Source organism: Lonchura striata, chromosome 2 (assembly GCF_046129695.1).
Source record: "Lonchura striata isolate bLonStr1 chromosome 2, bLonStr1.mat, whole genome shotgun sequence".
In the NCBI taxonomy this organism is placed as follows: domain Eukaryota; kingdom Metazoa; phylum Chordata; class Aves; order Passeriformes; family Estrildidae; genus Lonchura; species Lonchura striata.
In genome coordinates this window covers 58,464,979-58,490,414 of record NC_134604.1, presented here as the reverse complement: position 1 = coordinate 58,490,414, position 25,436 = coordinate 58,464,979, and the positions used below count along the sequence as shown (strand labels likewise).

The window sequence follows — 25,436 nt, the reverse complement described above, 5'->3', positions numbered from 1 at the left end:
ATTAATGCAACCATTTAGTTCTGTGCTTAAATCCTATCTGTTTTTAGTGTCTTGATCTACAAATAAAGTAATAGCTAATAACAAAATATATGATATAATATCAATTTGGATTTTGTGATATGCTGAAGAAAGGATCTGATTTCTTTAACACCATCATGTAAAGCAAAGACAGCTAATCTAATGTATGCAAATAAGCCTTCTTATGGGCTACTCCTTAGGGAAGTCATTGAACTTGGTCAAAATTCTTGTTAAATAGCTATCCTTTGTCTGAACCAGAAAAAGAATTATACCTGCTGTCAAATTAATACTGAACATTTTTTTTTTCGATGTATTTTTTTATTCAAAATACTAGGCATCAGCATGGAAAATATTGTATCAGTGCATAAATTTTGGTCCTGTGTTGTTGATATCACTTAGTAGTAGTTTAGTTGCCTCTAGTGTACTATGTAAAATGTATCAGACATCATGTTATGAACATGAGGAAAAGCATGAGCTTTTTGAACCATTTCTTTGTGGAGCCAGACACCTCAGACACCTCATTTTGCAGTTTCTGCCAAGGAACTGCATGGAAGAGATCATAAAATCATAGAATATGGTGAGCTGGAAGGGAAACATCAGGATTATTAAGTCCAGTTCCTGGCCAGGAACAGGACACACCAAGAATCACTTGATATACCTTGAGGGCATTGTCCAGGCACTTGAACTCAGAGTCCTGGCTCTGGTTGTGAGAGTGAGGAGATGAGTGCTTGCCCCTTTTCTTCCCCTCATGAGGAAGAGGTCACCCCTTCAGGCTGAAGAGACCAAGTGACCTCAGCTGCTCCTCGTACAGCTTCCCCTCAAGGACCTTCACTGTACTCGTGGCCCTCTGGACACTCTCAAACAGTTTAATGTTTTCATATATTGTGGCACCCAAAACTGCATACAGCCCTTGAAGTGAGGCAGCCCCAGATCCAAACAGAGTGGGACAATCCCCTCCCTTACCCACTGGCCATGCTGTGCCTGATGTCCCCCAGGACAGGGTTGGCTCTCCCGGCTGCCAGGGCACTGCTGACTCATGTTCAGCTTGCCATCAACCAGGACCCCCAGGTCCCTTTCCATGGCACTGCTCTCCAGCCTCTCATTCCCCAGTCTGTCTGTACATCCAGGGTTGCCCCATTCCAGGTGCAGAATCCAGCACTTGCCCTTGTTGGACTTCATATGGGTGATGATTCCCCAGCCCTCTGATTTGTGTGCATTTCTCTGCAGGGCCTCTTTGCCCCTGAGAGAATCGACAGCTCCTCCCAGTCTGGTATCATTGGCAAACTTATTTTAGTATTCCTTTGGCCTTCACTGCTACATCCCATAGGGCTTTATTTAACTTTTTACTCAGCTCTTGCATATTTTCACTTGCTAATACTTCTTTTTCTGTGCTGCCTCTTTCCTCTATAGAATGCTCTATTTCACAAATCTAGGCCCTGCTTCTTTGTCTTTTACTCAAGTGTCTATTTCTTACTGCAAGCATAATTGGGAATATTATTTGCACAATCAAATCTACTAAAAGAACCTGATTAGGAGACTTGGGGAAAACAAAAAAACCAAAACAAATAGGACTTTTATTGTACTGAATACAGTATTGCACTGAACATGCTAATGATAAGAGATATGATCTCCTTGTCTCTAATCTCCCTGATAACAGAGTTATATAATCTCCATAAAGGCAAGGTTTGTTTCTGCAGTAATTTTTGTATATATGGTGGCTACTGGTGGTAATTGATGTACATGTGGAGATAACTCAAAGAGGTATTATATATTTTGAAGTTCTTGTAAGATTGCATTAGAGAAACCTTTGGTTATTTTTCCAGCTTGTCTATTTCAGAATCAATAACTTTTTTTGATTATAAAGAAAGTGTCTTCTTTTTTATTTTTTTCTTATGTAGTAATTCAAAAAGTTGAATGTCAACCTTCTTATAAAAATATTTATCTGGCAAAAGATTTGTTTTGGAAGAAATTACTTGCCTTCAGACATCTAAATTGTGTGACTTTACGGAAAGACTTCACAGAATTTTCTGTTTCCTGAGAAACTTTCTGTCCGTTGCTTGTGTGCATGTTTGGCATGAGAATTATTCTTCCACCCAGTGCACACATTTGCTGTGTGACAGGAGTGGCAAATGTAGAGTGCAAAGCTGGACATGCACAGGCTGTGGACTCTAAGCTCAATCTTAGCCAGGCAACACTGAACATCTCATGGATACCAATGACCAAGGCAGCAGCAGGCAAATTATATATAAACCCTCCAGGTTATAGACAGTGAATCTAAAGTAGCACATGGCAGCAGCCAGCTACAAATCCTTCTGTTCAGGACTTGGAGCCCCGAGTGTGGCATCTGGGCCCAGCAATTGCCAGCTCTATTCTCAGTCAGCATCAAAGGTTGACTCATCTGCAAAAATAGGCAGAGGAAAATGAAAGCCAAGGGGTCTGTGTACAGCCTACTCCTGCCAGCTACATGAGGAGGGAGTGCCAAATACATTTTAGGAGTGTTTTAGCCACAATCATATTGATGAATCCAAGGATTTAAAAATGCATTTGTGTCAGATAAAACCTGTGTTGTATGTATTTTTTTTATTAAGAGAGTATTAGATATTACATTCTCCAAACACCACATATTTGAAATACTTTGTGATCAATCATTTCACTGCTTAGAATAGATATCAGGCAAGTCAGGAGAGATGCATGTCAAAAGATCAAAAAAGGACTGAAGATAAAGTCAAAGCAGTTTAAATATAAGAAGGAAATACATATAATTTCTCACCCCAGCTCCACTATCCTTTTCAAAAGCATAGAAATCGTCCTGACATGAAAGATCTTAAAAACTCCAGAAAAAACCCCAAACCCTCACAAACCAAACCCCAAACCAATATGCTTCTTCTGCCCAAAACACCCAAGAAAATAACTAAAGGATGGATTTTAGGAGTGTATCACCTGAATTATGTCATGTCACATAGGAACATAGTGCCTTCTCTCTACCCCAATGTTATTTCACTCAACAGAGAGCACATCCAGTCCCTTTATATTGGACTGCATGAAGTGGAATGACTTTCATCTTTTTCAGTGTTGGTAACTGGGGGCATTTTCTCGAACACAACTGCTGTGGAAGATGATAAAAAACTCTTGTATTCTCAACTACAACTTAGTATTGTGTATTTATATGCTAATAAAATAAAAATACACAAAGTCTTTCTGTGGAATGCTGGAACAGGGAATCCCAAGCATTCCTCAGACAAATGCAGATATGGATGCTTGTAATGAGGAATTTAGTCAATGATCAAAGAATAGATTAGGATTCAAAGTATTTGGATCAAATTCCTCTATTCAGCCTGGAGAAATGCTGTTTTTTCCCTGCCTCTTTCTAAAAACAGAGTAAGAATTTCCTCCTTCTTGCCATTATACAATAAAAATTACTTTTAGGTAAATTATTCCCTTAATATGGACTGGTCTAGAAAATAAAGCCTTAAATTTATTTGTTCCTCTAGCTGTCACTGATATTTAGATAGATAACCCAGAAATTTATCTGAATCAATACTTTGAATTTCAGTTGAATAAAGTGAGAATGCTCTTTCTCAGACTTCAGGTTTAGGCTAGTCATCCTAACAGTGCAGAGATGAACTGCTCTGTAAGAAACTCAACTGTTTTATACATATGTCCCAGAACAGAATCAAACATTTTTTCAGTGTTGCTATCATGCTGGCATGATAGCGTGGAGGAAGGTTTTAGAAAGGCCTTGGGAATGGTAAACTGAGGAAAAGGATACATTCATGTATGCCCCATTGTTTTAGAAAGGCCTTGGGAATGGTAAACTGAGGTAAAAGATACATTTATGTATGCTCCACTGTTTCGGGAAAGTCCCACTTCATCATTCCTCTGTAAACCCCCTTCTCCCCACCCCTGAGCAGTTCCCATTGGACCTGGCCCCTGGGGTGGTTCTGATGTGCCTTAGCTGGACACTGTCTCTATTGTTTAATCCTTATCTCTTAATTTTGCTGTATGAAACTGTATCTGGGCAATAGCCCAGGGCCTTTGGTCCCTGCTACGGTTCAGGCAATACAATCTCTCTGGACAAGCATACCATTGGTCTCTCTTGGTCTCTTTATCTCGAATCCTAGCGGTGACTGAGGCAGCGCCGCAGCTCGGACCGTGCTAACCCAGCCACTGCCTGGTGAGCCCAGGGCAGCGGGACCGCGGAAAACCCCGGCCCCGGAGGGGACAGCTAGCTGGAGGGTCCCGGGGGGCTGGGGAGGGGCGGGGGACAGCGGCGAGTGACCCCTGAAAGCAGCAAGTAGCGGTCCAAAGAGAAACAACATTTCAGGGCACTTTTTCACTGAATAAATTCACCTAGACTATTGGCTTAGTCTTCCTTCCAGAGACCCAACAAGATCTGAGACCCACTTTGTTCATATAATATTATAAAGATGCTTCAGGAAGTACTGCAATACTTAAAATTTCCAGCTATGAATACTAAAGTGAAACAAGGACTCTGCCCAAAAGCATATCTGAATTCAGAATTTTGTGCTGAGATTTGAAGCACATAGCCTCAGTAGTATTCATTCAATCAATATGAAAAATTGGAGGTTTTTTTTCCAGAAGGATATCATTCATAAAACAGGGCTGCTAGTGACAGCTATGCATCAATCTCTCTATATAGTATGTAATCACCAAACAATTTGACCTAAAAATTTTGGTTTTCCCATTGTTGATCAACTATCTAACCCAGAATTAAATACTACACAAAGCTGGTTAACAATATTATTAGAAATTTTGGTGAAAAATAAACCCTTTTAGAAACTAGTCCTGAACACTTCCTCTTACTAATCTCCTTTCTTTGTCACATTTTTCAATGACCAGCACACAAAGGGCTGTGGAAGAAGAGGAACATGAAGTACTAATATAGTTTGTTTCATTTGCAAATTCAGAAATTAATCCCACATTTAATTAATCTAAACGCTAATGAAAAATACTATAAATTGCTGTAGAAGTATATCATATGGAAAGGTGTATGACAAGTTTTGGACAGGAATCCAATCTAAACAGGACTGCTAGGTTTTTCTGGTATGAGATCACAGCTCATGGTAGAGAGACATAAATCCAGTGTCAGGGAGACCTCAGTCTCTTGAAGACATCACTAAAACCCTTCTAAACCATATGGAAAATTCATGTAATTATTTGAGTTTACTTTGTGCTTTAGTCATTAACATGTGCCCAAGATTCCAGTAACTGTGTTATAAGATGATAGATTTTGTTCTTGTGATATTCTGATCATTCTAAGTATCTGAGTGAAATTAGTAGATCTGTTATCCAAATAACTTCCTGCTCATTTTAAACAGCAGTACTAGTTCCTAGTGATTTTCAAATCACATGTTTCTGGGCTTAAAAATCTATCTACCTAATCCTTTTGGACACTAACACACAATTAATTCAGTGTCTGCTATCAAATATTCTGATGTCTCCTGAAGTAAACATCAAATGCTACTGCACACAGGAAGCATCTAGAACTTCCTGTAGCTATTGACATGAGATGCCAGTGACTGAACTCTTGGCTGCATAGCTATGGCATCAGCACTCAGCCCTAGATTATGGTTTTGCTAGAAAGTGCTTAAGATTTTCATCATGAAACTGCATTTTGTTATGCACCAGCACTGCAAATCACTCATACTTTGAATCTGACTATGCTTTAAAAGTGATGACAAAGAAAGGAAAAATAGTGATCGAAGAAATAGAAGTGCAGTAAACAAGAATACAGAAACCCAGCAAAGCTAAGTATATTCCAAAGGGACTTTAGAATGATGAACAGTCACTGGTTATTGAAAAGTCAGCCATTTTTGTTTTGGAATAATTTTTCCTTAGATAATGGTGACATCTAGAATGACGATTATCCCGTTTGACTGAATCCACTTCCTAAATCTGCACTTTCATGTAATGTCTATTTTTCACAGACCATATCTAAGAAGTGACTTTGCTATCTATCTCTACAGCTGAAATATCTCATGTCTCAGCTTCTGAAACACACTTTTTTCCTTCCCCCTTTGACAAATGCAATCTTGCTCAGCTTCTGCAAAGATCATTTTCCTGGCCTGTCATTTCAACCATTTCACCTCTCTCCACACCTTCCTTCACTAGCTACTGCTTTTCTGGCACTTCAAACACAAGCTGCTTGACTTCATCTTCAAAACCCTTCCACCATCCTTCCCCACTCTACAAATGATCTTTACATTCAGTAAAGAGTAGTTGACACCTGATATTGATTGGTACACAAAACCAGCCTCAAGCAGATTTTTAATCAAGTGCTGTCTTGATTTCTTCTACTATCTTTAAGATTGAGATGCACTTTCCATAATAATTTACCATATTTGGTAATTTCTCTTTTTTTCAATCATGTAATTAAAATTTGTCTTGCTATCATGTCCAGACAGATCTAAGGTGAGAGAAGTGTCAGAAGTATCATTTTTTTTATTCCCCAGTATCTCAATTTTATTTTCTCACTTCTGACTGTCTCTCTGAATGCAAGTTCTTTGCAAAAGATATATCCTGAGTTTTATGTATTTCTCATACACTGGCATCCTAGTCAAGTATTGAGATCTTTTGAAAGTACGAAAGAAGAAAGGGAGCTTTTTCAATGCTTTTCTACAGTTTTTGCATCTAGAGTGATTTGAGCAATGATTATATATTTTCTGGAATTTCTGATCCTTGAATATGGCTATTTTTAGCTTTTGACTTCCTCTTCCAGACTAAATATTCATCAGATTCGTTTGGCCACCTGAAGACTTCAGTTTCATTATGGTATGCTGACAACTGCCATAGCTGAACCTGTCATCAACATTTACACAGAATGGCCAGGTGCTTCTTAAATGTGGAAACTTAGGGATAATTATGGTATCTGAAAAAGAGATTTCCTCAGAAGTGATACCATATGTGTTGTAAGTGGCCAGATCCTTCTGTCTTGCATCATTGCTCAGATAAAAATGAAGTAGTTCAGGTATTTTATAGGAAGGATGTATTGCCTGTAAAATTTATTTCTCTCTTTACATGCTGAGAAAACCCTCTAGGGTATACCAGAGAACAAACTTGCCTGGATCATAAGGAACAGAGCACATTGGATGCAGACCATTAAATTAGTGCTTTCTAAGCTATCTGATCTAATGCTGCAAGCAGAATTGACTGTTGCAAGTATTAGCTACAAACATGCTTACCCCCTTCTTTCTCCCTTGCTCTTACTTGAATTTTTTAACCATGACCTTAGAGCAATTTGTAACGACAGAGGCTGACACATCTATAGATGGGCATATGATAATGAGCAATATAAACCCCAAAGTGCTGTGGTTAATAGTGTTCAGATTCAGGACATTCAGATCCATAATATTTTAATTATTGTCTTTTAAGGGCCATGCCAAGGAAAATCAAATCTTTCTTTAGATAACATGAAATAGAAGGTTGAGTTGAAAAGCTCCACCAAGAACAAAAAAGCCCAAACAACCCATAACCCCCAAACAAACCTCCTTAGACCACCAAAACATCTGTTTTTCAAGCAATGGTGTGAAGCCACTGGATGGGTACAGAAGTACCAACAGGAACTCAAACCTAGATCTCATTCTAAATCACATAATGGTTTTAAATAACAATGGTATATGACAACTGGTTTGTACTGGAGAGTATCCATATCCATAGGCTTTTATCAGCAGTTTGACTTTTTTTTTTTTCTCAGAGTTACTGAGATAGGAAGGTGAATGTTGACTTTTCAACACACATAAGTGAAAATTTTGGGTTGGATATGGAGTTCATTCCAAGAACTGGTAGTATTTCAAACAGCACTAAGAGTTTTTGATGCCTCATGCAGTACATCTTTGGTGTTCTGGACTTCTGATCTTGCAGACATCATTATTTCATATGCCTTCAGTGAAAAGGAATAAGGAACCAAATAGATGTTGTGTGTACATATCTATATTTATATAAAGTCAGTACATACATAGGGAGAATTGAGGAACAAGGAAGCCTTTCTGACATCTTTAACATATTTGTAGCCTGAGTTCAGTGATGATGGCTGGCCCATTCATCTGTAGCATGTTGATCTAGAAGGTGAAGCAAGCATTACTTGTTGCAAACTTTTTCAGGATCAGTCTCAGATCAAAGTATCTCATGGGAAGATTAAAGGAAATATAAATTTTTATTGCATTATTGCAACAAATGCTCAGTTTGTACTTAGGTGCTCTACTTTGTTCTTTTTACTACAGAAAAATAAAAGGTACTTTTTTAAGCAAGTAGTTTTTGATAGTAGTGTAGAGTCAAGACCACTGTGAGAAAGCGAGTTCTATTATTTTTGTTTGTGCATCTGTTTTATTCAGTTAACACCATGTCCAGAATCTATTGGTGATGTGCCTTCAGAGTAAGAACCAACTTTCACATCTTGAGTAAATTATGCCTGGAAGTCATCTTAAAAATTAATTTCTTGAGTCACTGCAAGATAGGAAGGATGACACTTCATTATGAGCATGACAGCACTATCTAGAGAACATTTACAAGGGGAAAAAAACAAGAACAACGACAATAATGAGAATGGGATGTTCAGTTTCTGGAGCTGTGATTGTAGCTGCACAGATTTTTGTACATGTGTGACTTGAACAATCTTACTGAGTTTTTAAATTTGCTCCTCACTGATGAAATACAGTCAGATTCTGATTTTCCTATGGTATTTGTGTTTAGTATGAGTAAAATGCTTGTAAAAGAAGTTAGCACATTTTTTCTCTTGAACTGCTCGCTTTTTTATGAGTCGCTTCCTATTCTAAACACTTCTTCATTCCAACCATGTTCTGGAGCTGAAGCTTCAGCAGAGCCATTTATTCGAACCAAGATGCAAGCAGCTCCATGGAAATTTATGCTACATATAAGAATTGGTAGAACTTCAAAACAAACAAATAGCTGTTAGGTTTTCTGTGTTCTCTTAGCCATAGTAATTATCTGCACATCCTTTGACAGAAATATTTTTCTTGTTTATAATATAAAGAATTTTCCAGATTTTTTTTGCTTTGTTTTGATTTATGAGAGAAAAATATTTTTCTAATACAGTGGTCGAATTATTACATTAGAGATCAGAATGTGTCTGTAGCCCTAGAAAATCAAAGAGGATGTTTTGAAGTCCAGAGAGAGCACAGTGATCTTTTGACCATGCAATTAAGCATACTCAGATTTTTATTTTGCTTCACGTGCAATTTGTGAATTTGACTTTACATCTGGCCAAGGTGGATGGCATGACACAGCTTGACAATCTGTCTCAGAACAGTAAGCATATTTCTGAGTTGAGTATATTGGTTAGATGTGGTATGGTTTTCTTGGATCTATGTAAAACAGAGGGTATAGTAGCTTTTGGGGGATACAACAAAGCCTGGTTGAAGTGTCTTATGAAAGTTTCAGAGGGCATTTTTTCTATTCCTTTCTGATTTCCATGCATGATGGGGAAAACCAAAAAACAAATGTAAGATGAGAACTATGTGATTTGGGGAAATCTGCAGTGTTTCACACAAGGTGCAATAGAGTTGCCTCAATTTACTTCCTTTTCTCTACAGAAGTCTTCATTTCTTTAGCAGAAATCTTTCATGGTTCACAGTTGCTTCTGAACTTTGTGATTGTTTATATTGACATAAAATGGTAGGAATCAAAACAAGCCCTACTTGCATGCACATCTAGAACTGGTACCTCCAAAATATGTCAGAAGTCACCTTGGTGATATTTCTGATTTAGGAAAGCACTTCAGTGCTTAGAAAGTTTATTTTTTTCCTATTTTAATGAGATCAAAGTACAACATATCCAAATATGTTTCAATATCATTTAGTCATGCGTATGGACAGTTTAATGCTACCATTTGTAATAGTTTTTTTTTTTTTTTTTAATCTATGGAAAAGGAAACTAAACTAGGCTTAAAGGGAAAAGCATGAACAAAATCATGATCTGGACTCCAGTCCATATGCATGCATCTTATTGGGGCTGCACCAAACATCAGTGGTATAACCAATTTCATTGTAGAAATGAAGGCTGCTCTGTATTAAAATTACATATGAACCAAGGAATTTTCTTAGTTGCTCACTAAGCATTTATTTTGCCATTTTTGATAGGGAAGAAGAGAATGGGATGGACATGAATTTGAGCACATTGTAGTAATTCTCTTCTCTTTACTTACTAGAGTTCCAGTTTAACAGTCAAATGCTAGTGTAACAGCACCCATTTTCTAAAAATCTGTTAGCTTGTGTTAATTATGTCTTCTATTAGTTATGACCTGAGTCATGAAACAGCTGTTCCACTATTTCATCCACAAACTGGCATGCACATAATTACTTGTGTTGTGTGTTTAGTCATTTACAATGTCATCACAGTAACTTTGCTCAGTCAATGAACATGATGAAAGACCACATCCCTTCAAACCATTTTTCAAAAACTTATACAAGTCAGGCTTTTGTGGTTGTGAAGGAGGAAGCTATGTGACCAATGAACACTGCATCTGTTACTCTTTGCATAATATTTTGGTGAATTCTTTGTTTAGAAATAGAAAAGGTTTTGAGTGTATTCTGATGAATTCTTAGAGTATCAAAGCTAGTGTGATGAAAACTGTATCCCCTTTGCACCCATGTACTTAAAAGGAACTGACTTAATTTGAGGTGCACAAGGAAAACATGGCTGAATCCTTACAAGTAATTTGCTTAGATAAAAATTAGTTGCAAGTGAAACACTGGTGGAAAGAACTACGTTCAGAGAAGCCCTACGTATGAAGCTGCTTAGAATGGATACAAATTAAACTGTGTTTCCCAGGCTTGATTATCTGGAGAAAAGTATCACTGCTTTAACATTCTTCTTAAATTCATCTCCCAGGTTAACCACCCATGTTTAATCATTGCTGATAATGAGATTTGTACATTTCCAAAAATCTCTTAACTAGAACTCTATGAATAGGTTTATACATAAAGCAGACTGGGACGATTTTTTCCTTTTTACTTTTTTTAATCTAAAGAGGAGGAGTTGATTGGCTTTTTTAGCCTGCACTTCAGAAAATTTCCCTATGCAAAGATCAAGCTTAATATACCAAGGTGGTGGAGTGAAGGCAATACAAAAGAAATGCAAAGAGGCTATTCAGCTTCTTCAGTATCTGAACATTTCTCAGTATACTGATTTCTGCTGTGCAGGTAGTCAGAGCACACATTTATCCGACTGTTTCTTTTTTCTTCCCTTTGAACTTTCAAGCTATAGAAAAAAACAGATCTGGACTTTGTCAATTTGAACTCTAATGGTATGTGGAAAGAATGTGTCTATTCTTTTAAGAATATCTAGGCAAAGGAAGGATAAAAACCAGACAAACAGACAAATAAGAAAACCAAACAGATACAAACCTGACTGACACATGGTAAGGCACGTTGCAATAAGAACAAACATGGATATTCACACTAATTGGTATGGAAATTTGATGTGTAAGGATGTTTATTTTTTTTTTTTTTGTGGAGGATAGGGAAAGGAAAGGGAGGAAAACAGACATAGAAATAAAACCTACCCAACTGGCATTAAAAAAAAGACAATAGTCAGAAACAAACCTGGTCAGTCAAGGTAACTGACTTTGACAAAGTGAGTTCACAACTGATGAGGATACAAGCCACTGAGTGGCTTGGGTGTTGGAATGGCTTGGTGAGATTGTACCTAGTGCTGAGGCTATGTGCAGAGGAGGGAGGAGCTGGAAGGAACAATATGGATAAAAAGAAAGCAGTGTAAAAGGGACCAGTCATGTAAAATGGGGTCAGTCAGTACTGTTGCCTAGCTGACCCCTGCATCTGATGAACCCAGCTGTCCACTTTTCTTATGTCTTCTTTATGGATGATTTCCCAACTCCCTCCCTGGAGGATGTCACCCATTATGGCACATATACGAACACTGCAAGAACTGCAATTGCCAGCTCCTGCTGAGAGCCTCGGGAGTGTGAGTGAAATGTTGTGCTTGCTGCTGTAGTCAGACATGGGGGTGTTGATGAGCACCTGCATCATCCCACAACTGCTGGGTGTCTGTGAGGGATGTGCCCGCGTCTGTGAATCTCTGGGATATTAGGTAAACTTTGCCAAATGGTTGAACATGCAAACAGGGAAGTGTCAGCCTGGGCAGGAAGGAGAGGGCAGCTGGAATAAGGCAGCTGGAGAAAGCAGACACCTTTAGCAAACACATAACCCTAAGCTGAGCATATATATATTTGTATAAAATATTATAGATACACATGCAATTTTGCATGTCTATAATATGAGCAGGTGATTTTTTGATATTATGGAGGCACACAGAAGAACAGAAATATCATGGTTAATTTGAATGCTCTATAACAGAGCCTGAAAGGATAGTCTAGCTCAGATGCCACTTACCTAGAGAAAATACTGACAACAAATTAATGAAATTTGGAATTAAATGTTAAGCAATTAATTTTATATCCCTTTATTAATAATTTGTTGGGAAGGAAGAGTGACAAAATACATAGATTTTAAAAGGATGATAATAGAAAAAAATATTTATATAGTCTCCTGATAAATCAAAATGGGCAATCTAGTAAACACATACACCTATTCTTCTCATTATACAGAATCTTTTTCTGACAAATAAATTAGCTTTGTTTTGTCACCTCATTTATCACACAGAGAATTTAAAAGAAAAAAAAAAGGCAGCAATACCATACCTTGCCCTAAGCCTTTTTCAACTAACTTCAAATTGACATTAGAATTCTACTTTGGTGCTGTTCTGTTTAGTGATCTTTTTCTTTTTCACAGTTTCTAATCTTAATTGCTACAGGTATATCTAAGATACAGAGTCTGTTGGAACAAAAGTATTCCTTGGTGCACTTGGTTGGTGGGATCCCACTCCCAGTGCAGTAAGATGCCGGTTAATTGTAGCTTGTGATGGGTGTTTTCTCAAGTCAAACTATTTTCTTTTCTCAAGCTAAAGTTTTAGACTATAAAGGACTCTATGATACCATTTCTAGGCTCTGTTCTCCAGTTCTTCAAGCAAGTCCTTTGTCAAAACAGTTGCAAAACTCTATTATCAAGGTCTCATGTTTTAGCCTGAGTTGTTAGATCTGATGCCAGTTGGATAATGTGACAAGACAGGCAAGGCTACCTTTTATTTTACTTAGTAAAAGACCTTGGTTTTCCTCTAACTTCCCACGACAATTGTCAGTCAGCCACAGCCATGTTCTCCCACTTATGTCCTCATCAATGACAAAAAGAATATCCCTGACTTTAAGGAGATCTTACACTCTCCTGCCGAGGCACTCCATTATCCCTGTCCTCAACAAGGTCCTGGGCAAGGCACTCAGTCCTCCTGTCACATGAGGTGCTGCTCATGTCGAGTGCTGTGGGCCTGGCTCTTGAAGCTACATGTCACAGACAAATTTCAGAGCACCAGGGATATGCAACCAGAATGCATTCTGGGGGATGAATAGCAGGTGAAGGTTGCTTTTAATCCTTTCAGGTTAGTATTTATTCCCTCAGGGAAGTTCAAAGAGCCCCTTTAAGGGCAGCAGCAGTGTGCTCCAAAAGGTTGTGAAACCATCATCAGACAGAGTTAATTTACTTCTTGCTTGGTTTTTATTTTCTGGTGGGTTTTCTCTGTCTGGTTTTCCTTATTTGGGTATTTCTGATTTCCTCCTTGGTCCCATTGATACACTTGTGCCAGCAGCTGGTGTATCACAGAGAGAAGGTTTTTCTGCACAGGCAAGGCAAAGGGCATACAAATGCTGGCAGCTCGTTCTTTCTGCATCTTGGGATGCTCCTCAGAGCCCTGGTCTATTTCTTTGTGCTCTTCTTTCAAGGTGTTTTACCTGCTTCTGCTCCATAATCCATCATCCTATGTGCATAGCCTGTAGCTGATTCATTTAAAATGTCACTGGGTAGCACTGCAGCTTGTGTAACAATGTGGTTGATGAATGGGAAGTTTATACCACAGCCTTCAGATTTGTAGGCACTTTGCACTTAGAAGGGAAAGGTTGATTCCCACCCTTTTGTGGTTCTTCTTCCTCTATCTTCCTCCCCAGATCCTATGGAGCAGGAGATGTTGGAGTTGTGGGAGGAGGTGTTGAGTGCTGCCACCATATGAGCAAGCATCTTCTCTTCAGCCAGTCTGCTCTTGGACCTTGGGAGAGACAGGGTTGGGCGCTGTGGAGAGGGCAGCTGACCCATTCAGGTAGAACACTGAGGAACAAGGAGGCTTGGATGTAGAATCTCTGGTCTATCAGTTACAAGATTTAGGGAATGACACACAATGAGAGTGTGAGGTGAGCAGCCTCAAGCCTTGTTACTGCCCTGAGTGAAGCTTTTGCATCCAAGGAGATGTTTAGGGCCAGGCTATACCTATGAGAATACAGTTGCTGGATCTTCTTTACTGCAATTCATCACTTGAAGAACAGTTCTAAAGTACTTTCTGCTTTCAATCAAACTGCTTCTACTTCTTGAATTAATCCAACTCATTTGATCATTCGCTTTTTGGTCTGTTCTTTTTATCTCCACTGATTATTCTCATCTCTCTGTGTCTCTATAAAGCTTTCTGCGATCCCAAATTGGATCTTAAACATACATTTCTTCTAATTCATCATGCTACGTTTTCTCCTAATCACATCCTTCTATTACTTCTTTCATTTCCTTCCATCTCTCTCATTCTTTACCTTGCCCTTCTGTTTCTACTGCTATTAACTACTTTCAGTTCTCTCATCTTCTTTCGCTTCTGCTGTATGTAAACCTTTTACTCTTCCTGCTGTGGTTGAAACTTACTTGTTTTGATGTGCTTTTTTTCCTTTCCCAAACTTTTCTCACCTCTGAGAAACTATACTCTGTTTCAGAGCTAAGTAATCCCTACAAATTTTTCCTGCTCTTTTGTACTTCAGGAATACCTGCTTACTCTCAAAATGTCATAAACTTATGTCATTTAGCATGGTGTCCTCTTCTTTTTGCAGATCCTCTGTGCAGATCCTGCTCTTCCCCTGTTGTGTGCCTGGACTCTCCCATATATCTTCATTTTCAAATTGTAGGGGCTGAAAATTTTTGTGTTTTTTTTTTTCCCTGTCATATATAATTAACTATGAGAATTTCATATCTTCTGCTTGCCATGCAATTGCATTTAGAACCAACAGATAGAGCAGAATTGCTTAGAATTAGCATGTCTACAAATTCCTAAGCAATTCTGCCTCTGTGTTGGATTTATACAGCCCTGAACAAAATGAGTCCAGACTTTGTTTTGTTTCCAGTGGTTTATCTTCCTAGCAACTAAGATTACCTCATGAAGGGTTCCATCAGCTTTGATATTTTATATACATTGGGTGATATTGGGGGGCAAAAATAATATTTTTCTTAGTCTGTTGTGGCATTATATCACTATAAAATAATGTAAATTAGAGGTTCCTGTAATCAAGGTGTTTTTTTTTAAGAGATTGGGGATGGGAATGGGCATCATTACAGGCATCATAACCCATTTAGACATTATATTATTTCCTTATCCATGACATCAAATAAATTCAAATTTAACTTAAAATATGAGTGTAAACACTTTATTATTAATACAATGATTTTTTGAAAACAATGCATTGGAACAGAGCTTTTCAGTATATTTATTTTTCACAGAATCCTGTGAAAAACTGCATTTTGTTATGCACCAGCACTGCAAATCAATCATACTTTGAATCTGACTATGCTTTAAAAATGATGATGAAGAAAGGAAAAATAGTGATAGAAGAAATCGAAATGCAGGAAACTAGAATAGAGAAACCCATCAAAGCTAAGTATATTCCAAAGGAACTTTATAATGATGAACAGTCACTGGTTATTGAAAAGTCAGCCATTTTGTTTTGGAAGAATTTTTCCTTAGGTAATGGTGACATCTATAATAATGATTATCCCGTTTGACTGAATCCACTTCCTAAATTTCTAATTTCACAGACCAAATTTCTAGAGATGAAATATTAGTATTTTCAATGATTCTGGTTTTGATTGTTTGTTTGTTTGTTTGTTTGTTTTTCTGGTGGCATTCACACATATATGGCCAAATCTAATTACTGGCCTATATTTTTGGAATCTCTGTAACAGTAACTCCTATAACCCTGAGTAATTTGATTTAAGTTCACTATCCTTAGGGCAATACAAAAAGTCATTAATAAGATGCCAAAGCTCATCAAGTGAAGAGTATCTTAACTGAAACTTCTGGATTATTCAAATTCTTATAAAAACATGAAAATGTTTAAGAAAACAGAAAAAAAATACCTACATGTTTCACAGAAATCTTGAAGAAAAAGAAAGAGCTTTAGAAATAAAAGTTATTCAGTTTGTCAAAGAGTAGTTTAAAAGGTTGGTTTTATCATGCATTGGAAATAGACTTCTGATAATAGATGTTTCTTCATTCTTTGCAAAATATGAATTGATATCCAACAGCTGCATGTGGTAGCTAACCATGCACAGGCTAGAAATAAGGATTTTTTTTTTTTTTAATATGTTAATTATTCATTGGATGAATACCATACATGATGAATTGGATGAATACTCTGCATGTAGGGTAACTTCTGTCAATTGTTGTCTAAATCAAAAATAATGTGTCACCTCTGAAGGTTTATCTCTCTCTCTATTGACTGAAGAGACTCTAAGTGTCCTAAGTTAGGTAAAATAAATCACAAACTATGACTATCCACTTAAAGAATAAATTTTTCCTCAGTGTTGTATTCAAGATGAAATTTAGGGCCTTACATGCATCATTTACTGGACGCAAAACAGAAAGTAATTTATGGTCTGGGTTTTAGAGGTGTTTGTCATGTTGAAGAATACCTACACAAATTCTAAGACTTAATTCTGTGGGTCTTTTCAAGTGATTAGTACTTCACCAATATGACTAAGTGCTTCATGTTCTGCCCTAAAGTTATTTAAAGCATCTTAGAATTCCACTCCTTATTTTTTCAGTATAATCTATAAGTACATTTTTTGCTGTCCCATGGTGTTCTTTATAACAAAGATCATAATACAAATTCTCATTGGCTAAATAGATACCAATCTGAAGGGCTTAGCAATTTTGTCTAAATTCCAAAGCATTGTGCAAAGGATTTGCAGAGGCTCTAGGGAAAGCCTCTTATCTTGCTCCATTATTGTCAAACTTCAAATTTGCACGATAAAAAATGTAAGCAAAGAAAAATAAAAGCCCCTTTGGTCTCAATGTAAAAGCAACTCTGGTGGAAAAACCGCATAAGAAAAAAATAATCACTCAAAAAAAGGAAGGGAAAAAAGTACTAAGGAAGGAGATTGAATATACATCAAGGCATAAATCTAAGAAGCTGATGGAATTAATATAGCAACAACTATCTTACAATGGCACCACATGCCACAAAGGAAATAAACTATTAACTGTTTTCATTTGGTGTTCAATGAGGAAAAAAATCACTTGTGGCACTGTTTCTAATCAACCTCTAACAAAATCTTCCCTCATCTTTCACTAGTTTGCTGTACAAAGATTGACCTTTTTTGCATTCTGAAACTGATAGTGGACAGAAATTATTTTCAACCCTGACTGGCACTTGGCCACGTTGAAAATTATTTGGGATCAAAGCCTTACTAATTAAAGTAAAATGATTTAGAAGCCATAATGATAATCACTAAGCAACTCCAAAAAGTGGAAACAAAACAGAAAAACTGTAAAACAGAAGCAATAAAGAAAAATAGGATGAGTAGTGGAGACAAGAGCTAATCTGTGTTATCAATGTGCTTCATCCCTTGTTTTCCCCTTTGTTCCTTTTACCTTTCAGGATTCAGCATATTGAGATGCTAAGGAGGAGGTAGAATTGCAAATAGTTCTATATCAGTTATAAGTTTTGGATGTTATTATAAGGGGTTTGGTAGATACAGTACTTGCTTTTCCCCAACCCCTGCTGCTCTTGTGCCTCGAGCCTCCCGCATGTGTGATATCAGGAGTTAGTTCATTCAAGGAATGGAACATAAGTTTATATTCTTTTTTATTTCTTGTTCTTTTACTTTACTCAGTGATAATATGTAAAATGAAGGGACAGATAGATTTATTTCTGGATGTAATTTCATCCAAGAAGAGGGCTCACAGCCCTTGCACTTAAGGTTTTATGAGGGAAAGATTAGAAACATTAGTATCAGAAATGTCAAACAATTCTGAGTTATACTTCTTCAGACGACCAGATGCAGCATGTCTTCAAAGTGTATTGAAATTCATATTTGGACATGTTAGATGGGCCAAATATACAGGAGAGAGTAGAAGGAGAATGAGTTGAGAGAGGTGTTTGTATTTGGGCTGCAAATCTGTATATGAGGGTGAAGCGGGATCCAGAAGTATACAATCAGATTGAGGAACTTAAAAGATAGATGACATTATCTGAGGAACAGGAAAAGTGAATCCTGCAGATGTGATGAGGAAATAAGCACAGCTTATTGCGGAGTAGCAAGGCTGCGGCAGGTTGTATGAAGGAAAATCAGGAGGCAGATTTGAGCAAAGTGACCAACTAAAGCGGAGGCTGTTGCCACTGACAAGGTCATTGACAAGGGCCTAGAGTTGGGGCAGTCTCCTTTTTTGATAAATGGTCTAACTACGGGGAAATTATACAAATGGAAATGATTGCTCTTGTACTCAGGGCAAAACAGAAAACCAAGATTTCCCCACTAGATTATTTCTATTAATATTTTCATGCTAATTTCAGTAAAGCTTGCATTGTGTTGCTGTGTATTTTTAAATAACTATATCTTGCTGAAGACATGGCTGCAGTTCAGTAGTGCCTTAAGGCATTCCTGTGTATTGTATACTGTTTGATCTATATAGAATGCTAAGAAAGTATGTTAAAACACATTTCTATGACAAGTGGTAGACAAAAGAGTAACTTCTCTAATGCAATTAAAGTTTCTTCCAGATTAATGTGCTCTGTGAAAGCAAACCCTGATTTTGTTGGTTTTATCAGATTATTAGTGCTTGGTGCATTATTTAATGATGTTTGTGGTTGAATAATAAAGGCATTAATACATAATTTACTGAAAAGTAAATTTGGTATTTATCAGGTTGTGTTATGAGACAGTGAGGAAGGAAAGCCAATGACTTTTCAACAGTATTTATGTCTAAAAATATTACATGCAGATGTGAAGATCAGCAGTGATGAAATATTTTAAATGCTACTCATCCCATTTTAGTACAGGCTCCTACCATTTCACTGACATCTCAAGTAAAATTGTGACAGGTGGCCATGTAATTCAAAAAACCAGTGGTAGTTCTGAGCCCTGATAATATAGAGCTCATGTCATTTTCCCCTCACAGATTTTCCATTTACACAAATGGTGTAATTGTACCCCTCAAAGTTTTACCTCTGGAAGCTATTTTTATTTTCTACAAGAGCACCGCCAGGCAATAACAGCAGGGGGGCAAATCCTTTATTTTATGTTGTCAAAACCAATATGCTGTGAGTTATTCACATCACTTTCTGAAGTGCCAGTCAACGGCTTTGTGTTTGGAATAGTGCAAACCACTAAGAGACTCAGAAAAAGCAGTTTCTAAACTCTCAGCACCAGAGTGGGTGTTAGTATGGAAAGAAAAGAAAAAAGTAGAAAAAAGCATTAAAAGGATTTTTTTTGTTGTTGCTACAGTTGAAAGTTTTCTAATGAAAGGAGATGAATCAGGGACTTTGTAATAACGTGCCTTACCACTTAGCTGTAGCAGCAGATTGGAATGATGCTTACTCAGCACAGGCTTTGGACCTTTCAGACCTTATGTATCATTTCTCATCTACTGAGCTTCTCACAGTTGTGCAGAATAAATATGGGAACAATATTTTTTAAAAAAATTTAATCTAAATATAATACACATATCCACTCTTGAAAATTTTAGGAAAAAATGTAGCTGATAGTCTGACTCTTTGCCCCAAAATTATTTGTCTTCAGAGCCATCAATTTTAGAGATTGATACTGATTTGTCTGATTTTTTAAAGGAGTTCAACTGAAAGTATAGACAAGAGAAAGAGCAAACATTAAACAATGAACCTGTAAATGTAATATCTTCCAAATTACTTCACTGCTGGCTGGAATGCTGCTGAAACCTGGTATTGATGTTACATTTCATGCAGAGAAGCAATTCTTCAGGTCTTCTGACAATGCAGTGACCTCAAGACAACATTTCTGGAACTACTGAAGTCTTGTAACCATAATAAATGTCTTCAATTTTTATTTTTCTTTAAGGGCTGAAAAAAACCCCTCACCTTGCTTTACTAAAGGGAAATACTGAGAGGTGCTGAAAAAGCTCTTCCAGCTGACTGTTTGCTGAGAAATGTAACCTTCCTAAATCCTACCTTCAGGTTGAAGTTGACAGGAAGATCTGCAGAAAATTTACCATTTTATCTAGGGAGCTGCAGCTCAGTGGAATATAACAGTTTTCTGTATGAATTTACAGCACACCGGTCGTCAGAGATAGATAACTTGGTCGGAGTCCAGCAAGCTCAATTATTCAGTGTGTCTGAAGTACCAGAGGACGACAGGAAAGACAAGCACAGATGCTGCTCTTTAAGTGACTTATGCTGACATAGTTTGCTTTCTTACTTAGAATGTTGAAGCAGGGAGGCGACTTCCAGGTCCCAGCAGCAGGGGTTTTAGAAGGTGGGTTAGCAGAAGAGCTCATGTCTTACAGTTACAGACTATTAGCCTGAGGCTGAAAGATTTTCTTTGGTCAAACTGGCAATAAATGGATACTCATTTGCAAAAGGAGTAGTAAAAAGAAATTGCATTGGTTGAATAGTACATTTTTTTTGTCTATTCTGTGTTGCAGGAATTGGTGGGGCGACTGTGGTATTCTCTGACAAAAATATTTGGTAAGTAGTGTAATGCTGATCCCCTACAAGTATTCGTGTCAGCCTAAACCCTGTTGGGGCCAAGGTCTCCTTGGTTTAGTTGTAAGCCATAAAGATCTGATTTTCTAAAGCAGTCATTAGGATTTGGTTCTTTCTCTGCTATAGAGAGAATAAGAAAAACCTGGATTTAGTATTTTTCTTGTCTACTATGATGCATAAAACAGAATTTTTTTAAAAGCAGTAAAACAAAGGAAGATTAGAAGGAACTACAGAAAAACACCAACTACTTTTGAATGAAATAAAAGAAGCCCAGCTGCATAGATATTGAAATGTTTTTATTTTTTCATGTTTCTAGACTGATGTACACTTGGTAAAAAAAATAATTTTCTCTGGTCATAATTATCTCTGAAAGGAAATGCTGGAATGCTCTAAGCTGAAACTTTTTTGGCAGAAAGTTCAGAAATGATATTTTGAAAATTATTTACAAATTACTGATCAAAATCACCATCCTAGACTTACATCAAATTAGGTCTTCTAGTAAATTTTGTAATCAATAACATTAAGATTAATTTTGAGCTTAAATGTTTATATTAAAAATAGTAGTCTCTTATACGATATTTAAAGGGGTAAAAGAGACATATAGTATGAAACAGCTCAAATCTCCCAATGAATTAAATTTGAGTTGCTCTGAAAATTGAAGTTAAGTATTTTGTTTCTAGGAAAGGATTCATATTGTAGAAAAATAATCAACTCTTTATAGAAAATGTTCTTACTCATCAAATGAAATGTTGAAATTAGGTTGTGCCACATTCAAGAAAACAGTAAAAACAGTGTACCCCCATTGCTGTGACTTAATAAAATTCAGACACACTGGCACCAACAGAATCAATTATAATTTTTCAGGAAGACACTTAGGCAGTGCATTTCAAACCTGTTGGAGACAGTGTTGCTTAAGCGCATGGTTATTTTCTTTTCTACTAGAGATCAGTGCTATGTCCTCATTTATTTTTTGATTATGATTTTTAATATATCCTTGGGGAAAAAATTATAGTTAAAAATAAGTTTTTCTCTTAATGTAAGTGTAGTTCTCACTCAATAGTCATAATTTCTTTGCCATTAATGTTAAAGGACAAGGGTGAGCCAATTTGAAGAAATGGAATTACAGAAGATGAGATCACCAGGTTAGAGAGGAATCATTTGAAGTCATCATACTTGAAGGTGCTGTGGTAATGATAATAATCAGCATGATTTATTTGGGTAAAAATTCTGATATCATCTGTAAATGGTGATGCCTTGACATTTGGTACTTTTACAGCTGGCCTGGAGAGTAAATGCAACTACCAGAAGGAAATCCACATTGTCTTCAGGTTGACTTGCAGTTCTAATTTTACTTCAGATTTTTTATTTATCTTATTAAAATTAAGAATGGTTCTTCAATAAACCCTCAAAAACAATTTACTGAAGAAACAAATTTATATGGATAAATATCTTTCCATCAACTAAGACAGATGGGTACAGTACACCCATTTTACAGTTGCATAAATGAATAAATGAGGCAACTCATTTGAGACATGTTCAAAAGTGGGTGAAATTCTTAATATTGAGTATTCTGAGCTTTTTCAGGAAACCACAAAGCATTTGCTAGACTCAAAATGAAAACCTGTGGAGGCTTGCTTGTGTAATGATTAATTGTAGGGCAAGTACAGGTCTGTATGTTGCCTACAGATACAATGTGTGCTTCTAAATATTTCAGGAATGCTAAAACACATATAGCTTTAATATGGTCATCTGCCATGCAGTGATTTAATGCCAAAGTGTTCCAGCCTTTATTTGAACATGTAATTGCATTGTTCTTCATATACTAGAGTCCTTGCTTATAATAATTGATTGTGATAATACAGTGAATTAACCCTAGTCACTGTTCTATTTAACCATTTTATCTGAATGTCAGGCATGCAGGTAAGTCATCTAGTTAAGTGGAAGTTTGATAACCTAATGTAATATCTTTGACATCAGAGATCAGATAAAATCTTTTATGTGTCATTGGCTCTAAGAATCTGCCTGGGCAGATGGTGTTGGTTCTGTAAGGCAGACATACATTGCCTGGAGAATTTCAGAGAAATATGGGCATTATTTTCAAACTCCAGTAAAGGAGAAAGGTGTCATTTCACTGACAGCCCCAGAGAATATTTCCCTGCTATTGCATGCTTGACAGATGCCATGAACAGATTGATGTGCAGAAAAAGGAAAGGTACAAGGAAACCGTACATTAAAACTCATTAACTTTAGATAGCAAAACTCTGTTGGGAGACACTCCAGAGCATTTTCTGATGTACAGTGTATGTTTAACATTCTAAATATATGTGCTATTTAATGTGTTGGGGCTGCATTTACATATTTAGTGTAAATATGAATGAAAATGAAAACAGTGACAAGATAAACACAAGAGAAAATGCATCAGTAAAATTAATAATTAAGAATCTGAAGGGAAATACAAGACAAATTTTTCACACTCCTAATTTTATATCTACCAAGATCTATAGGTATGGTATTTGGAGCAGATCACTTGAATTCCAGTATTAATTTTCTCAGAGAAAACATTCACTTTTGCTTGTAACATAACTTTTATTTACAAAAAATCTGCTTCTTAGTCCAGCCAAACTCTTACGTATAGCTATAACTTTTAACACTGGAAAAGGGATGTGGAAACTTATTATTATCTGATTTACCTGGTCCCGTGTTGTCTCCTTATCCACATTGACTCCTTACAGATGCAGCAAATTCCTCTATTAAAATTTATGGTTAAATTGATTTTTTTTATCTTAGGTGTAACATGAATTCTGTAAAACAAATTGGATGATGAAGATAGAAGCATTGTATATTTAAGATGGAATTAAAATTGCAATATTACATATACATAGCTATAATGACTTCATTACAATAATTGCTATTCCTGACCATTGAATGGGCATGAATGTGAAGAGGTATTTTTGGAAGATTTAGAAACATCACCAATTCACAAGGGATGGAAGATGTATGTGCATGTGAGTAACACAGGCAAACTTAATTTTGTTAGTTCTTCATTTGAGCACTCAACTTTTCAACCTTAATATTCTTTTAAGGCACATCTCATTGGGAAGTTAATTTATGTAGTTCCTGTTTTGATGTAAACAAATTTGATGGTAATTTTGTACATGAAAACAGATTTTAAAAACTAAACAGCATAGCAGAAAGAAACATTTGTAAGAAATTCTATTTTCAATGCAAATATAACTGTGTTTAGTGAACTGAAATTGGAAAATACAAACAAACAATTACATGTTCTTAATATGTGAATACCTACTTATTCTGTATCTTCATATTAAGTTTGAAAAGGCTTCTTTTAGACAGGTAGAACTCAATTGTTTTGTTAGAAATGTGTAGGTTTTAAATAATTAAAATAGTCATGCATAATTCAAATAATCACTTCCATTAGAAACTTAGTCTGATAAATATCTGATGGAAATGCAGATTGCATACATTTTCCTGATATAAGAATTGTTTTAATTTTGAATTCATGGACTGTTGTATTAATTTGCATAATGATATAGCTGTAATAGTGGGTTATGGTTGATGACTTGGACTATGATTCTACCTGATGCAAAATGACCCATTTCTTACCTAAACTTGAAGGCTGCATAATGGAATTCAAAACTGCAACTACTGTGCAACTATAAAGATTTAAATAAAATATCTTGATATACAGTAACCAATTAAAACTTATTTTTCCTTGCAATAAATGCAAATGCTTGAACAAGGTACCATGAAGGTCTGTGCTACTGGAGACCTACTTCCTGTTTGTGAATAAAATAATGTGTGGCCATCAAATAACAGGGTTTGAATAACTTGTAATTTGCTGAGCAACATTGGCAATATCTGTTATATGTGGTTTGTTTTCTCTCTTTCTCATACGCATATCCTCTCCCCAGGAGAAGTAAATGAACAGACAGGATTAAAAAAAATGCATTTGACAAGACATACTGTTCCATCCTAAATTAAGTCACTATATTTCTGATAGAAAAGACAAGATCCTCCATTTCAAATAATATATTATTGGGTTTAAAAGTGCCCCAGTTGCTGTGGCAGGTCACAGTCTCAAACTGCCATCCTTCCCTCCAAAAGTTGCTTTTCCCACAAGGTAAATCTTTACTCCATGGTTAAGCTTTCTCAGTGCTTAGGGATTAGAACCTCACAGTTTCAGCTACACATAACAGACAGCTTTAGAGTATGATAGAAAAAAAGATTCCATGTTGTTTATGGTTGAAAAAATGCTTAAGAAAGAAACACATATACCTTCTGGTAGTTTTGCATCTCTACCACCTAATGATGGACCTTCTCCAATTTTATCAACCTGCAAGCCTTTTTCCTGCTGACATGCCTTGAATCACCATTCCTACCCTCCTGTTCACCTTGCTTTTAATGTCTCAGATGAAGAAATACCTTTTCCTTCTTCACCCTATAATGAAAATGCTAGAAAAATAAGGTTAATTGTTTTTAAGAGTATGTTTAGTCCTGAATGAGACAAGTGAGGCAGAGGAGAAAAAGAAAAGGAAGA

The 25,436-nt window shown here is 36.5% G+C and overlaps 1 long non-coding RNA gene across 1 annotated transcript in view; it reads left to right on the top strand.

The window, feature by feature from the left end:
- LOC110470887 (uncharacterized) overlaps window positions 1–22,032 on the top strand; it is a 74,602-nt gene extending 52,570 nt beyond the window's left edge. The window contains exons 3-4 of the long non-coding RNA XR_002465494.1: window positions 20,821–20,863; window positions 21,971–22,032. This is a non-coding gene — a long non-coding RNA (uncharacterized LOC110470887). The remainder of the gene's footprint in view (window positions 1–20,820; window positions 20,864–21,970) is intronic.
- The last annotated feature ends 3,404 nt before the right edge of the window (window positions 22,033–25,436 follow it).